This window comes from Suncus etruscus, chromosome 20 (assembly GCF_024139225.1).
Source record: "Suncus etruscus isolate mSunEtr1 chromosome 20, mSunEtr1.pri.cur, whole genome shotgun sequence".
NCBI classification, from domain to species: domain Eukaryota; kingdom Metazoa; phylum Chordata; class Mammalia; order Eulipotyphla; family Soricidae; genus Suncus; species Suncus etruscus.
The window spans coordinates 2991338-3009768 of NC_064867.1; the positions used below are offsets into that span (position 1 = coordinate 2991338).

Here is an 18431-nt window from a genome sequence, read left to right on the forward strand (position 1 = left end):
GCATTTAAATTATTGCCCAAATAAGTCTGTCATGGTTGTTTTTCTTGGGGTGGAGGTGAATATGGTGAGGGAGACAGAAACAATTTAGCTATTCCTTCTCCCAGATTTATTCCAATGGGGCTGGATTATAGTGGGTAAGGCACTTGTCTTACACTCAGTTGACCCAGGTTCAATTCCTGGAACCCTATATAGTACCCCAAAATTTTCAGGAGTAAACTCTGAGCACTGCAGAGTGTGACCCAAAACCAAAAGAAACAAACAAACATCTTTTCATAGACTAACTTCATCTGTAGAACACCCAAGTGGGCAAGCCATTGTCCCTCGATCTTATAAATTAGAGACCTTCAGATCTCTCATGTCTCTCATGTCTTGTGCACAAGAACATAGATAGTGGTTTGAAGAATACCTCTCAGAGACCCCCCACTCAGAAATAGATGTTGACATGAAAGTCTGAAAAACTGCTTTAAATGCAATGCGAGTCCTTATTATGAACTGGGATGTGGCAAACAGGGACCTATGTCCTAACTTATTGGGAAAAAATACTGAGGTTAAGTATATTTGTAATATTTAAATCCAAAGAGGATGTTCTAGAAATAATTTTAGATAAAACGATGAAAACCACAGCTGACCACAATAGCTTTGTCATATATAATACCCTTGAAGGCAGAAACCTTAGTCTTCAGAGTTCAGCTAGAAACTTTGACCTCTAAGAGCTCTGGAAAGCAGCTGGGTTCCAAAATCCCGCCATCCTGTCGTGAGAGCAGGAAGTGAAGGTGAGTAAATGAGCATATCTTGTTTCTGAAAGTTTCTCAACAAGGTTAAAGATTTAACTTATGACCACATAATACTTCCTATGCGCTCGAGCATGAAATGGAGATCATTATTAGCCTAAGATACAGAGTCTTTTTGGCAAGCGTGAGTGCTCAGAAAGGGCAAGAAAGCATCAATTACCCTTCAATTAACAGATTTACATAAATTACTTTATTTCCCTAGAAAATAACAAACCCCACTGATGCTCTTTTCATTTCAAAGATAAAATAGCACTTAGCTGACTGCTTGACACATGGCTTGCCAAGTATATATACATGTACCTAGGTATATGTATAAGTGAGTGTGTGTATAAGAAATTGCTTGTTTAGTTGATTTATATGTTTGTTTGTCATCATTGGAAAAGCACTTCAAATGTATTAACAGCACAGGTGGTAATTTCCAAATATCTGCTCTTTTCAAGTTAAAAAATTTTTTTTTTGCAGGAGGGGCCTACACCCGGTAGTGCTGGGGACTTATTCCTGGCTCTACACACAGGGATCATATCTGGTGATGCTTAAGGAACTATGGAATGCCAGAGATTAAATTTGGGTTGGCCTCATGCAAGGCAAGTGCCCTACTTACAGTACTAATACCCAGTTCCTATGTTTGGTTAATTTTTATTTCTTTTTTCTCTATATCAATTCAAAACTAAGTAATTGTCGAGTGAGAACTTTTAACAACTCAGAAACAAGTTCCTAGGAGCATGCCATCTTTTCTCCTAAAGTCCCCTGCATTGAAATATGTCAATTATGCAGGATAATCACTTTTGACATTAAATGGCACAAGACAAATGGGCCCACATGAAGACCAGCCAACATATGGATTCTCCAGGAGAGACTAAGTTTTGGGTGTTAATGGAATGCTTTCTTCCCTGCATCATCCATGTCTAAACCATCAAAGGGAGGCTTTGGCAGAAACATTTGTAGATGAATAAGGAACCACCAGAAGAAAATACTGAAAAAGCAAATCGTGAAGGAAAAATGTCTAGAGCTGACCCATGCAATTTATACTGTTCAACAACCCTTCACCCAGCATCATTTCAGCCATTGGTCCTAGGGCTTGCCTATTAATCAGCTCAATCCTCATATTATGTCAAGTGCTCTGAGATTGGGAGTCAGAACATGGGCACGGTACTGTCACTCGATGGTCCCAACCTATCTGACAAAGGAAAGAAATCAGGACTGAAGTGGCTCAGGGAGCAGCTGCAATCCCAGAAAGCAAATCTTTTATTGGTCCTAGACCTAATAAAAAAAAACCTTTGGAGCAAAGGGTGCTGACTCCAAGGGCATCTGGCTGCTTGCTGTACCTCTGCCGCTACTCAGAATGATCCCACAGCGCAAATCCCTTCTCCTTGCATAACAAGATCCACATCCTTCAAGTCCAGCTCACTGCCTAGCTCTGAGATTTTCCTGGAGGAGTCCAGCCTTCTGACCACAGCTCCCTGCACTTCAACTTTCTCCCAACACAAATGGGTACTTACTTCTTTTTTTTTTAATATTTTTTTATTTAAACACATTGGTTACAAACATGATTGTGGTTGGGTTTCAGTCATATAAGATGACACCCCCCCCCATCACCAGTGCAACATTCCCATCACCAATGTCCCAAATATCCCTCCTCCCCTCCCTGCCCCCACTTGTACTCTAGACAGGCTTCTATTTCCTTCATACGTTCTCATTGTTAGGATAGTTCGCAATGTAGTTATTTCTCTAACTAAACTCATCACTCTTTGTGGTGAGGTTCATGAGATGGGCTTTAACGTCCAGCCCTCCTCTCTTTCGTCTCTGAAAATTGTTGAGAAATGTCTTTCATTTCTCTTAAAACCCATAGTTGAGTGAGACCATTCTGCGTCTTTCTCTCTTATTTTCTATCCTCCATATCTTTGATTCTACCTGTATCCCTTTCAAGTTTCTGAAGCTGAGAAGCATTTTAACCCTGGAGAATAAGTACATTTATCATGGGACAGCTTCCCCTCCTGTCAACACGCTGCTGGAAAGTAGAGGGTGAAAAAATATGGGGGCAGAGAGCTCACAAGTGGTCACTGCAGTGGTGGGGCTCCATCTCTGGCAATTGCCTGCTGCACTTGTGTCTCTTGGTCTACACTGTTAGGACTCTTCTCTGAAACAGTGGAGAGAGAATGTGACATTGTTCTGGATTACAGATACCAGGTATGTGCTACAAGGTGGAAGGGTGAACAGACAATGTGGTTGCATTTCTTGAGGATGGCTCTTCACTCCCACCACCACCATTAGCTGCACCACCATCAATAATCACCATTATTGCCATCACCACCTTGAACAGGGCTTGTGAGAGAGATCATGGGATGAGGGGTGTAGGACCCTGAAGTTTCTGCTCTCCCCATGAAAGTTTCTGCTTTTGCTAAAACTGCTTCTGTATACTCCCTTTGTTAGCTTGTGAGAATGTGGCCTTTAATAAGAGTTGGAGACAAATGGAGACACAAGACCCGAAACATGGCACCCATGTCCGTGCACTCAGGATAAGCCTTAACAGATCAGCCTTGCAACATCTGAATTATGTATCTTGTGGCATTTGAATTGTGTATCCCTTGCTGTACATTTGGCTCTGATATGCTTAGCCATGGCTACATATACCCTCACTCCCCTAGACTTGGGGTCCTTGACTGGAAGCCTGTTCCCAGGTAGAAGTCTTAGACCCTTAGCTAGCTAAGCACATAAAATCCCACTTTGTGACTTGCATTGCTGGTGGTCTCTTTGTTTTATCACTGGGCTGCTAGCTTGGACCCAACAGGGGCTAAAGAGTGAGAGGGAAAGCAGTGTGGGATCAGGCCACGGCATCTCAGAAACCAGATTCTGCAGGCAATAGTTGAGGTCAAAATTTTGGTTGAAGCCACCAAGCTGGTGCAAGGGGCCATTAAGCTAAACTTAGTAGTGCCCAGGAAGCCATGAGGTATTGAGGGCTTAGGCTTGACAGTACTCAGGGTCCATCAGAACTATTCCTAGTGGTGCTCAGGGGTCCATATGGTGCTAGTGGCTGAACCTGGGGTCTAGCACATACTGGGCGTGCACATGTCCCTCATCTCTGAGTGCTCTACCCACTCTTTGCCTCTGTTTGCCAAGAGCTTCCTGAGCCTACTCCCAACTGATTCACCCACTCCCCAGCCACCAGAGGTCTTGGCTAATAGCTGACACCCTAACTTTCTTAAGATGACTCATCTGCCTGATGGGTGTCACCTCTTCCAGAAGCCTGTGAAGGGACACCCTAAGATAGGCATACTGTGAAGACCTCAGGTCCCCAAGAGCTTTCATAATCTGCACCCTCCCAACCTGGGGTCTGGCAAGAACTGTAACTGTGCCAGGTGTCACTCCAATAATGATGCGACATGACATTAAATGGAGAATGGATTTGGTACCAACCCAAATGAATTTAGATTCATTCATGGGAGATGAGGCAAATCTTAGCAAGTGGGTAGAAGTTTGCTGAGCCAAAACATCTCAGCTCTCCAGCTGCAAGGAAACTAGTTCTATCATCAACCACATGTGTCTGAAAGACTTCAAGTTCTGGGCAAACCCAGCTGACACCAGCATAGGAGCTTGGAGTCCATCCCTGCGAAGGGCCCTGGCTGAGCTGTGACTAGACTAGTGGCCCAAAGAATTGAGATATCATAAGTGGATGTGGGTTTAGACAGGCAAAATGGTCATTTTCAAATGCATCAGAGGAACAAATCAGCAACACCCAGTGCCCTGGTAGGTGAAGGCAGTGGACAACTTCCTTGTCTTGGAGGAGGGACATACTGAGAGTTCCTCATCATTACAAGATGACCTCAGGTGAAAGTTGTGTGTGGTATTATGTGGCTCTCCTCTCCTACACAAGACTGAGATCTATGGGCATGGTGGCAACCTTGGAGCCTAGAGTTTGCTCTTTTCTTTATTCTCAAAAGAAAAAACTAGTCATAAATACACTCCACAACGAATCTTCCAGGGAAGGACTTAGGGCAAAAGCTGAAGATAATGCAACATACTGAGAGTTTGTTTTGCATGCAGGAGGTCCAGGTTGGCCCTCATGGTTCTCTGAGCACCACCTGACAAGGCAAAAGAAAGGGGGAGGGAGACATACTCCAGGCCTCAGTCAGGATGCCTTTATTTTCATTTCTGTCTTCCATTATTTAGAGGTGCCCAGGAAGTTCCTTTGTCCTTTGAACATAGGCCCCAAGAATGCTTGGAAAGGGCAAAGTATAAAGCAAGATGAGTTGAGTCTTGAGCCACAAAATTAATAACAAGTTTCTTAACTCAAGTCACCAATGATGTCTTATTAGCTCTGGTGTAGCACTGCAAAAAATACGACAGACACACCACAAACGTAACAGATGATGCTTCACCACTTTCTACCACAAATCGAACTTTAACCCAGGGATTCTCTGCATAGAAGGGAATTCAGGAAATCTGAATTGGATCAGAGAACGATCAAACAAAACAAACCCGGCATCCTTATTTTAAGGGATTGTGAACTAAAATTTAACATTTCATTTCTTAACAAATGTTAGCAGAAAACCATCACAGTATTATTCTAAACAAATATTACTGTGTCATTATAAAAATCTAAGAGGTTGTCCTCAGACTACAGCTTGTGAATGATGCTCAAATCCCACCCAATCTCAGTATTTGTACCCGAATGAAAAGCAGAGATGTGCCTATGACAATGCATGCTTCCTTTCAAACATTTTAATGACTGAACTTCAATATAGTTGGGTATTGCATTAAGCCCTTAGGATGGACTTGGATGGTGGATGGAGGCCTTTCTCTGCCATCCCAGGCCATGTGGCTCCGCAACCCCATTTAGCTGGCGGGTCCCAGGTTTAGGTGAACGGCGAAATCAGACTCATCCAGAGACAGGCATCAGGAAGTATCACTTTTATTCACACCCTATCCACCACATGTGTGGCCTATATCATAACCAATTAAGCATTCAGCCATTCTTAGCTAGCCCTGAGTCTTAACTCCTTTCAGCCATCTTCCCTTTGACCTCCATGCTGACCAAAGACCAAAAGACCCTAATCCTCTGGGTCAAAGGCCTTATCTTACCTTTCCAAGACCACTCTCAGGAAAAGGTGGGGGTCTTGCAGGGAAAGATATACGCAATATCCGCTTCCCAAGAGCCCTCCCAGGAACGGGCGGGTCTCAGGTAGATACACCTAAATCCAGGGTGGAGTTACAGTTGGGTTCTTTAATTATTCTATTATGTTGCCATTCACATTTGAAAGCATCCTGAGACAACAGTTCAAGGGCAAAGCACATACCTATGTGTGTGAGGTCCTGAGTTTGATTCCTGGCATCAGATAACAGCCCCCTCACCAGCTGAGTCCTATCTTTGTGGCCCTGATGGCCCCAAGCATCACAGGAAGAGACGCAGGTCCTTGAGCCCTGATGCTTGTGACTCCCATAACAAATTATTCTCAGGAGCTGGCATGATAAAACAGCAGGAAGGGCACTTGCCTTGCACGTGACTGACATGAGTTTAATACCTGGCATCCCATATGGTCCCCAGGAGTGATTCCTGAGTGCAGAGCCAAGACTAACTCCGAGGATTGCTGGTATGACCCCCCAAAATATGTTTTAAAAAAGGCCCAGCGGATAGAGATGGTGCCAAGACAAGAGAGCAGGCAGCACATAGAGGCACACGTTTAATTTCTGAGGGTTCCTGAGCTTTTCCAGAGTGTTCCCCCAAATTCTTCTCAACAGAGCCCATTGGTGTGTCCAACAGCATTTAGGCTTTATAGTAGCCACACAGTGAGAATGATCAGAGCGTGTTTCTGAAACACTTCAGAATCTACTTCAAACACTGCAGAAGGTATCGCTATGCTGTTTCAATCTTCATAGGTTATATGAACTCCCTGGTTCCAACAGTAAAATATATACCATCCATTACATTTTATGACAGGTTCAAGGCCAAGTCTCCAAATCACCACAGGACCCCTGGGGGTTTAAGAATTTGGTCCAGGACAAATTTTTTGGTTCTGGGGAGAATAAAACTGAGAATTCTCTGAAAGCATCTGTTTCCCTGTGTGAGTCCATGGGAGGGCGGGGGCTAAGGGGTCCACAGAGTGTGCCCTGCTTTTGCACAGAGAGCTCTGACCTCGCTAGGGCAGGCCTGCTGTTTCACAAGCCCTGAGAGGATATCTAGAAAACTGAGGAGCCTGCCTCTTGGACCATGGTGGTGTGTGTGAAAATACCGAGAGAAAGAGGGAAGTCCAAATTTTGACCCCACAAGATTTCTGGCTTATTTTAACCACTTCTGGTTAAACCTCTCTGGTAAGCTTAGGGGTGGGTAGGGGGTGCCAAAAGATTCTGCAAAATTGCTCTGAATGATTTGCAGAATAGTAAGTAAAGAGAGAAGCTGGCCCCTCACCTGCAATAAAACAAGGTCATTGAAATTCCAACGAACTTTATTAAAACCATGTGGTCTCACCCATCTTTTTTCTTTCTCACTACTGTTTCCACTGTGGCATCCCTCCCTCTGTCCCACTTTTTCCAACTTCCACGGGCTTCCCTGCTGGTTGGATCTCTTCTCCCTCACTCCCCCAGGGGCTGACTCGCTTAGCCTGTCATCACTGTTCCTCAGCATTACAAGATGGCACCTCAGGTGAAAGTGGTGTGTGGTATTACGTGGCTCTCCTACACAAAACTGAGCTCTGTGGGCACTGTGGCTATCTCACGTTCTTCTCAGCAGACTTAGCCTTTAGTATAATCTGGGGGGGGGGCAGATAAGCATTGTCTGACGTGCTTATAAGCATTAGCTTAGAAATGGGTAAACCTCGTTAGATGCTCAGACCTGAAAGGAGACATTAGCTAATTTGAGATTAATGACTTGAATCAGTAAAGCCATCCAGTTTGCTTTTTGCCAGAAACTTTCCTTCTTCGCCTTGTTATTCCTCTCAGCCTGTATTTCCTACACTTCTTGATGTCTGTCTTGTGTGTGATACCAGGGATCAAACCCAGGGCCCAGGCATATGAGGCAGGTGCCCTGGTGCTGAGACGTATCTCTAGTTCTCTTTTTAAATTCCCACTTCCCTACCTGGGTTATTTTAAGCATTTTTCCCTCTTTTTTTTTAATTTTAAGCATCTTAATCCCTAAAGAAGTTGTGTCACTCTGAGCCACAAAGCTTTACTAAGCCACTTAATAAAGATCATTTCTATAATTTACAGAAAATACTTCAGTATTTGATGGGGCCCTAACAAAGCAAGGGATACATACTGGGTTCTTCTTTGCAGGAGGGGACTAGAGCATTGGCTGATGAATGTTCTCAGCGGTATGTTTTGTTTTGGTCTCTGCAGCACTGATATTCAGTTAAGACTGGTCAATCACCAATGCCCAGGATCGGAGTACAATTATTTATTCATTATTTGTTTTATTTTTTGCGGGGGGGCTACACCCAGAAGTGCTCAGGGGCTCTACACTCATAAATCACTCCTGGCAGGCTTAGGGGACCATATGGGATGCCAGGGATCGAAACGGGTCCATCCTGGGTCCCCTATAGCTATGCTATGAATCCAGCCCCACTTATTTGTTTTCTTTAGGCTACCTATTTACTCCTGGCTCTGTGATCAGGAATAACTTTGGAGGGGCTTATGGGGTGCTACTTGTGTCCGCAGGGATTGAACCCAAGTCAACCATGTCAAGTGTGTTACCTGCTATCCATGATTTTATAGGTTATATGATTTCATCTCATCATAGATTATTTTCCCCCAAACGCTGAAACCCAAATTCAGACAAGTTAAATTTTTCAGTTTACTGATAAACTTGTAGGATCTTGTTAAAGTTGTCAGAAATCGTAAAAACATTCTCTGAATTATCATTACATTCTTAGAAATTTCACAATAGAAAAGAACAAAAACAATTTATTATATATATTTTCTCATTTTTTTCCCTTCTCTAGTTGGATAAAACTTTATTTTCTCCCAGCTTGCCTTTAGATAGAAGCTTTGTGCAAAGGAAGGTGTTATAAACTTCATATATTTTTGAAAGTAAACATCCCATCTTCCTCTTAGGCTAATATAACATCAAGTAATACTACTCTTAAATATGGATATCTATATAAAAAGAAATAAAGTTAATTAAGAGGGCATAAATTTGTGATAAATTGTTGAAAGAAACTGAAGAAAACTCAAATTTATTCAAACATTAAAAGACAACCTATGTTAATGAATTGTAAGAAATAACATTACTAAATGTTAAAATGTCTATATTACCCAAAACATCAACAGATATAACAAAACCCCTACCAAAATTGTCATAGCATTTGTGAAATAGAAAAATATCCTAAAACTTACATGAAAATACAGAAGTTCCAAATACCCAAAAGTAACCTTGAGAAAAAAAGAACAGATTCTGGAGGTATCATGGGTTCTAATTCTAAGCTATTTTAGAAAGCTATGGTAATCTTAACATTATGATACTGTCATAGAAAGAAACATAGCATCATCAAATGAACAAAATCAAGAACTTTGTGCATATGCAGTATGCAGTATGACAAGTCATTAATATGCAAGTCATTAATATGCAAAAATAAAAAGTTTTCAAAATAAATGGTGCTAGGAAAACTGGGTATCCACATGAAAAAGAATGAATTGGATTCTTACACTATTCACAAAAATTAACTCTAAGGATTAAAAACATTTTTTTAACTTGCATCCACACCCAGCTATGGTCAGGGCTTACTCCTGGCTCTGCACTCAGGAATCATTTCTGGTGAGCTCATACAATCATATGAGGTGCTAGGGATTCTTGTCTGCTACATGCAAGGTAAATGCCCTACCTACTGTGCTATCACTTTAGCCATAATTCAAGAGTTCAATGTAAGACTGGAAGCTATAAAACTTCTAGAGGAAAACAGAACACTCTGACATAGGTCTTAGCAATGGATATGACAGCTAAAACATATACAAAAATGCAAAATTTAAAAAATGGAATTGTACCAACTAAAAAGTTATACAGCAGGGTCAGGGATGTGAATCCATGGTGTGGCACACACCTTCTATGTGTGAGCAAAAGAACAAAATGAAAAGCTGCACAACAAAAGAAATAATCAACAAAATGAAAAGGCAACCCACGGAATGAGAGAAAATATTAGTAAAGTAAGCATCAGATAAGGAGTTAGCAGCCAAAACATACGTATAAGGAATTCATTCAATGATCAAAAACAAAGCAAACAACAATAAAATCTTCAAATAATTGGACTTTTAAATGGACAGATAGTTTCTCAAATCTAAACAAATGTCCAACAAGCTCATAATAACAGGACATGAAAGACACCCAAAGTCACAGATCGTGAGCAAAATATAAATAAAAAAACCATAATAAACTATCACGCTCCTCCCCTCACCCCCCCCATACTAGACTGTCATACCAAAAAGGTTAGAACTAACATGCTGGTAAGCAAATGAAGCTGGGTAGCTTTTGGTGAGAATGTAAAACAGTAGAGCCACTATATAAAAAGTCTGGAGGGTCCCCCAAAGCCCAAATATAGAACTGCTTTTTGGGCCAGCAATCCAACTTGTGGATATACAATTGAAGGGTGTGTGTGTGTGTGTGTGTGTGTGTGTGTGTGTGTAGATCTATGTGAAGAAAATGAAATTATGAGCTCAAAGTGGTTTCTGTATTGAGCATTACTAAATAAATAGGCAATAATCTGAAGAAACCTAAATGTCCATTGACAAGCAAATAAATAAAAAATATCGCTTCTTGGCCTTTTGGCTAAGATCAAGTGTAATCAACATCAACAACAAGAAAAATAAAAATCACATCATCATATCAATAGATGCAGAGAAAGCATTTGATAAGGTCCAACACCCATTCTTGATCAAAACTCTCAGCAATATGGGAATGGAAGGAACCTTTCTCAATATCGTTATGGCCATCTACCACAAGCCAGAGGCAAATATTGTCCTCAATGGAGAAAAACTAAAAGCCTTTCCTCTAAATTCTGGCACAAGACAAGGCTGTCCTCTGTCACCACTCCTATTCAACATAGCACTGGAAGTACTTGCTATAGCGATTAGGCAAGAAAAAGATATCAAGGGAATCCAGACAGGAAAGGAAGAAGTCAAGCTCTCATTGTTTGCAGATGACATGATACTCTACTTAGAAAACCCTAAAGACTCTACCAAAAAGCTTCTAGAAACAATAGAGGCATATAGCAAGGTGGCAGGCTACAAAATTAACACACAGAAATCAATGGCCTTTTTATACACCAATAATGATAGGAAAGAGATGGAAGTCAAGAAGGCAATCCCATTCACATTAGTGCCACACAAACTCAAATATCTTGGAGTCAACTTGACCAAAGATGTGAAGGACCTATACAAAGAAAACTATAAAGCCCTGCTCCAAGAAATAAGAGAGGACACACGGAAATGGAAACACATACCCTGCTCATGGACTGGCAGGGTTAATATCATTAAAATGGCAATACTCCCCAAAGTATTATATAGATTTAATGTGATCCCTCTAAAGATACTCATGACATTCTTCAAAGAAGTGGATCAAACACTTATGAAGTTCATCTGGAACAATAAACACCCTCAAATAGCTAAAGCACTCCTAGGGAAAAAGAAAATGAGAGGCATTACTTTACCCAACTTTAAACTGTACTACAAAGCAATAGTTATCAAAACAGCATGGTATTGGAATAAAGACAGACCCTCAGATCAGTGGAATAGGCTTGAGTTCTCAGACAATGTTCCCCAGACATAAAATCACCTAATTTTTGACAAAGGAGCAAGAAATCCTAAGTGGAGCAGGGAAAACCTCTTCAACAAGTGGTGCTGGCAGAACTGGTTAGCCTCTTGCAAAAAAGTGAACATAGACCCCCCCCAGTTAACATCATGTACAAAGGTAAAATCCAAATGGATTAAAGACCTTAATATCAGACCTGATACCATAAGGTATATAGAACAACACGTTGGTAAAACACTCCATGACATTGAGGAGGAATGACATGACATTGACAAGGAGGAAACTGTACTTTCCAAACAAGTGGAAGCAGAGATAAACAGATAGGACTATATTAAGCTGAGAAGCTTCTGCACCTCAAAAGAAATAGTGCCCAGAATACAAGAGCCACCCACCATGTGGGAGAAACTATTCACCCAATACCCATCAGATAGAGGGCTAATATCCAAAATATACAGGGCACTGACAGAAATTTACAAGAAAAAAAAAAACATCTAATCCCATCAAAAAATGGGAAGAAGAAATGAACAGACACTTTGATAAAAAAGAAATACAAGTGGCCAAAAGGCACATGAAAAAATGCTCATCATCACTGATCATCAGGGAGATGCAAATCAAAACAATGATGAGATACCATCTCACACCACAGAGATTGGCATACATCACAAAGAATGAGAACAATCAGTGCTGGCGGGGATGTGGAGAGAAAGGAACTCTTATCCACTGCTGGTGGGAATGCTGTCTAGTCCAACCTCTATGGAAAGCGATATGGAGATTCCTCCAAAAACTAGAAATTGAGCTCCAATACGATCCAGCTATCCCACTCCAAAGAATATATCCTAGGAACACAAGAATACAATACAAAAACCCCTTCCTCACACCTATATTTATTGCAGCACTATTCACAATAGCCAGGCTCTGTAAACAACCAAGATGCCCTTCACCAGACGAATGGCTAAAGAAACTGTGGTACATATACACAATGGAATATTATGCAGCCGTCAGGTGAGATGAAGTCATGAAATTTTCCTGTACATGGATGTACATGGAGTCTATCATGCTGAGTGAAATAAGTCAGAGGGAGAGAGAGACACACACAGAATAGTCTCACTCATCTATGGGTTTTAAGAAAAATAAGTCATCTTTGCAACAATCCTCAGAGACAATGAGAGGAGGGCTGGAACTTCCAGCTCACTTCATGAAGCTCACCACAAAGAGTGGTGAGTACAGTTATAGAAATAACTATACAGAGAACTACCATAATCATGTGAATGAATGAGGGAACTGGAAAGCCTGTCTGGAGTACACGTGGGGGTGGGGTGGGATGGAGGGAGATTTGGGACATTGGTGGTGGGAATGTTGCATTAGTGGTGAAGGGGGTGTTCTTTACATGACTGAAACCTAATCACAGTCATATTTGTAATGAAGATGTTTAAATTTAAAAAAAAAGATCAAGTGTAGTATCTGTTCCTATCAGTTTAATATCTGATACGTCGTCTATCTGACGACAATACATTAAATGGATTTTTGGCACTAGGAACTGGAATAGGAGCTTGCTCCGTCCATTCCACGCATCGACCTGGAATTGCAGTACCTCCAGGAATGGTGCACCCAAAAAAGAAAAAAAAAGAAGAAAATATGGCACATGCCCACATATAAACTTGGGGCAGGGTTGGGGAGGAATAGTATTAAGCCAGAGAGAATGAGAGAAGGACATTTGCAGCATGGATAGATCTTGAGGGAATTTTGCTCACTGCAACATACCAGAGAAAGATAATACAATCTCACTGTGGGGAGTTAACTTAAAAGGCTCAGAAATAGAGAGTAAATGGCGGCCAACAGGGTCTGTGTGGGAAATGGAGTTGGTAAATAGAGGGTAAAAATTTCCCACAAGATGGAATAAGTTCCGAGAATCTAATAGAAAGCTGATAACAGTTAATAACTGTGTTGGATACTTCAAAGTCACCCCACAAAAGTTCTTGCACTCACCAAAAAGGAAACTAGATAAGATGATGAATGGTAACGATCTCACTCAGATCAGCTAACTTTATTCAGTGACACATCAAAATGACACAATTACAGGAGACAAAGCAATAGCACAGTGGGAAGGCCTTTGCCTTGCACAAGGCCAACACAGGACAGACCCCGCTTCGAATCCCAGCATCCCACATGGTCCCCCGAGCCTGCCAGGAGTGACTTTTGAGCACAGAGCCAGGAGTAACCCCTGAACGCTGCCAGGTGTGATCCCCCCCCCAAAAAAAACCAGAAAAAATGTACACAATTACTATATTGGGCCCAGTCAACTCATCTGGATTTTCCTCTTCACCACCGATGTTCTTCTTTTCTCCTCCCCTAGAATCTTGCTTCTTCTCTTCCTCCAGCTTGAGCTTAAGGTGAATTTCCCTGTCCCCATTCAACAAGACACATTCTCTAAATGCCTCTCTGTCACCCAATCAGAATCTGATTGGTGCTGCTCTTATGGGCATTTTTTGTCTGTGTCCTATTTCTCAAGTAATGATACCAACCTCTTCTATTCCACCTGCTCCTCCACTAGGCTACCTTGCCAGAGTCCAAATCTCCCTTTCTTGAATCTGGTGGCTCACTTGTAACCAGCAAGACACAATGGACCTGATGCATGTGACATTTTGGCTAGGTAGGAAAGGCCATATGGTTTCCATCTGGTGTCCTTGGCTTGTTCTCTAGGAGAAGAAGAGCCAAGGCCCATGTAAAAATTCTCCCCTACTTCCCAAATGACCACACTTGAGGTATCCACCCCTGCTGAGTCCAGCCTTTTGTCCATCCTGCCAAGGTGCCTGACATCTGAATGAGGATGCTTGGAAATGTCTTCCAGTCCCAGCTGACTGAGTAGGCAGGCAACTACACTACAGTCATGACATGGAAGAACAGATATGAGCCACAAGAATGTGCTGGATTCAAATTCCTTTGTTTATAGAATTTGAAAGAATGCTATTGTTTCAAGTGTGGTTTGTTACCTGAAAGTGGATCACCAAAACACATTAGGTGATGCAAAGAATGGTGATTGGCCAGAGATGGACACCTTGTCTGTCTTCTAATGATTCTGATCAAGAGTACATTGGACAACTACCATTCAGGCATTCAACAGACACCTATTTAGAATGTCCTTGAGCAGTCCAGTGCAAGGGGACTCTCAGAATAAATCACAAATGTTCTTTAACATCCAGAAAGCTTCTATATGCCTTCAAATGGAGATGCGCACCCTGTTTACCAATAGTCTTAACAGAAACCCTCGGAAATTCAAAGAACGATGAAAATTCTCAGGAAAAAGAGATGCTTTCTTAAGCAAATGAAAGGCTGAACAGGCTGACAGGAGGCCATGCATGAATGGTAGGGATGGGAGTGGGGGTGTGACGCTCTAGACAAACAAAGTTCAGAAACACAGAGCAGGTTCTACTTCATAAGAAGGGCAAAGGAGACCTTTGATTGGGCAGCTTATTGTTGACCAGAAATTTCTCTCGGTAAGTAAGAGAGGGTAAATACCTCTTCCTCTGGGAGGGGTCACAATTTAGAAAACACCAACCTATATCTCAGTGCAATATGGCCCTTCTGACACAAACAGCACCTTGCCCAGGAATCTGGATATCTTGCATATTTAGAGCCTGTCTCCCCAACCCCTCTTGAGACAGGCAATGCCAGCATTAACACTCTTTATTTTAAAACTTCCCTACCTACTCTGATGTTTTCAAGAAAACCTCTTGAAGTAACTAAAAGAAGTAACTAAAAGTCTACTAGACCAATGTTTTTCCATCTGATTCCAATGACAGACACTTTCCAACTTTTATTCTTTCCTATGGCTGGCCCACTTGTCTCATGTCATGGGCCCCTGCTTATGCTATATTTATCTGTGGCCCCCTTGGAATGTTTGAGGGGTACTTCGTGAGCCACAAGATCCCCAATTGAGAATTGATGCTCTAGACTATAAAGCATACTATAAAAGAGTTGGCCCCACTAACTATACAAAACAGTACGTATGCCTTCCATTTCATGTCACTGGAAGGTCGAATAAAAGGCTCTTATTGAAATAGGAAGCGTCTACAGGAACCTTAAAGGCAGCACTATTTGTACCAAGGACAAATTCACTGAAAATGATTAATGGGGACTTATGGATTAGAGTTGGCCCCAAGGACAGAGCTATCTAAAATGATTCATAAATACTGATGGACTCTCTGAGACCCAAGGACAGACTTATCTAAAATGATTCATGCAGTTCCGATTTATCTGGAATCCAGAAACCAGTATTTTTTTTGATATAACTAATGTCAAAAGGACAAAAATGTGCACTTTTTAAGTCTTCAGCTGTTCCTTTTTCACTGATTCGCAGCTTGTTTGCTTTGGGTCCACCATACAGACACTTCAAAGAAAAGGAAAAATCATTTACACTTTTTGGTGTTCCCCTTCAAAGGCATGGTCCCAGTTCTTTTCTGTTAATAGAAATAGCTGGATTTTATGTTCTTGAAATGGGATTGGGACAACATCTGGAATCTCTTTGATCTTTACCTTTTCGGTGGGTGAATTTTTCTACTGGAAAGGGAAACATAAAATGACTGTAGCTTTTATGATAAGTCTGCACTCTTCCCATTCAAAGCAAATTTTACAAAATCTTTAAAAACAGATTCTGGAAATATAGCTATAAAGTTTAACCCCCATACAACTGTTTATAAATAGCTTGAAACCTGGGTGTAAACCAAACAATGCCATGAAGAAAAGTCACAGCTGCCATTTGTGTAATCACCCATAATTGCAAAATCCTTGCGGGATTCTCTAGCCTGGCTGAGCCAGCAGAAACAAAATTCCCTTTGAGGAGTGCCCAGATAGTGAAGAAAGGGCCTTCCTTCAAATAAAAGGAATAAATTCAACTTGAATTGAACTTTATTTTGCTTTGGGCCACTCAGTGGTGCTCAGGAGCTACTCCTGGCTTAGTGCTCAGGGTCACTCCTGGCAGTGTTCAATAGATAAGTGGTGTTGGGGATCAATTCTGGGACTCCTGCAGGTAAAGCGTGAGCACCACCACTTGAGCCATCTGTCCCAGCTCTGAACTTGAACCCATGGCAAAGACCATCAGTCCATTCACAGAAGCACAGGGGCCAGTCCTCTATTCCATTGCCCAACCCAGAGGAAACATGAGCTCTGACTGTTTGTACGTGTGATGCCACTTCTGTAAGATTTGACAGGCTTTGCTTACCCTGTCACATGAGACAGCACCTGAAATTTGGTCCTCTTTCTTTTTAGAAGAGTTAAATGCTATATCTAGAACATGCTCGAAAATGAAGTCAATCTCCACTGCATAGTCACCTGCTCTCTTTCAAGACTTCTGCAGTGTAGAATCTAAGCACTCAATTCCACAGCAATTGAACAACAGGTACTGGATGCTGAATCCTTCATCTAAGGGACAATGCTTACCAGATGTAAGAATGTCAGGACAAGAGTGAATGGATGAAATTTCCCTATCCTACCACCAAATTGGGTGCAATACCTATCTTTCTGTCCTCACCTAACGGGGACAAAGAGCAAGCCTAAGTCCAGTTTTCTAGAGGGTAACCTGCTTCCCTCTCTCAGGCTAGTGCAGTATTTATGAATACAGATCCCATCCAATTATCTCTTAGATCTGGCCAACCCTGTGTACTGTTGCAGTTGCCACAAGCCATTCAGCCAGAACTCCTGCAAACATTCACCAAGTGTTGCTGAAGAGAGAGGTGTCCAGGAGAGTTGATCTAGCCTCTACACTGTGATCGTTACCTCCAAAAATCACACTCATGGGTCAAGAATGGGGGATGTGCCAAGGAACTACTGGAACCAAGAGTCGAAAAGACAAATGCTTTCCCAAGGGTGCACCGTCCTGCATGGGCTCTGCAGGGCAGGGCACCTACAGAGATCAAAACTGTCCCTAAATAGAATCGCAAGTACAGAGGAAGGCCAGACAAGCAAGCAGCACTGACCACCAGTAAATACATTACAGTAACCCCAAACAGGAAGGAAGAGTTCTAGCGAGCACTCGAGTAGTCTTTGAGTTCAGAAGTTTCCTTACCCATGAGGAAAGGCAGTCCTGCCTTGCCTCTACTCCAGCTGCCAGTCACCCATCTATATCTAAGTGACTTGGATTCATTTCACTGAACACATAGATTCTAACATCCCACTAGCCCCATTTTTGGAGCTCAGAGGCCCCATGTAGTCCCACTAAATTTAATGGAATCAGGAAGGTTTCTGTGATGACAGTGCTTTCTAGCCATGCCTGAGGTGGAAATCCCAGGAGTTCTCTTGGGGGACAGGTCAGCAGGTGTCAGCATCTGCTCCTTGTCCCAGCATAAAAGTACACTGAAAATAAGAGCAGTTCCTGGTCACAGGAAGCCTGTGAGGGTCCACACCCAGAGAGATCCCTTTGGTCAGAGCAAATGGGGATGCTCTGTGCTTCCTAAAGAAAGCACAGCTGAGCTCCAGAGAGGTTATTGCTGGGACCATGAGGCCACAGGCACTGAAAGGGAGGCAGCACCAGGAGAAGGAGTGTGATATGCCTAGCACACCTATTCACATTATCACACCCGTAAGTTTCTTCCAGATGGAACCAGAGGCATAAAGCCAAAATATTCTTTTTTTAAAAAAAAACTTTATTGATTGATTGGTTTTTGAGCTCCATGAATAGTGTTCAGGAGTCACTCCTGGCTCTGTACTCAGAAATTAACCCTAGCAAGCTGGGGAACCATATGGGATGCTGGGAATCAAACTGGGTCCCTCCTGGGTGGGCTGCATGCAAGGCAAATGCCCTGCTGCTATGCTATCTCTCTGGCTCCCAGCCAAGATATTCTTAAGGTCCACTCTTCTCAAGTTATGACCTCCATCTAACTGACATGTTATGGTCCCGTTAAATGACAACATCAGCA

At 42.1% G+C, this 18431-nt stretch overlaps 1 protein-coding gene and 1 pseudogene across 1 annotated transcript in view; one reads left to right on the forward strand and one right to left on the reverse strand.

Annotated features, from left to right (window-relative positions):
• The window catches only part of ITGA9 (integrin subunit alpha 9), a 329022-nt gene that overhangs the window by 160219 nt on the left and 150372 nt on the right, over positions 1-18431 (reverse strand). The window lies entirely within an intron of this gene.
• LOC125998522 (uncharacterized) lies at positions 12922-13133 on the forward strand (annotated as a pseudogene).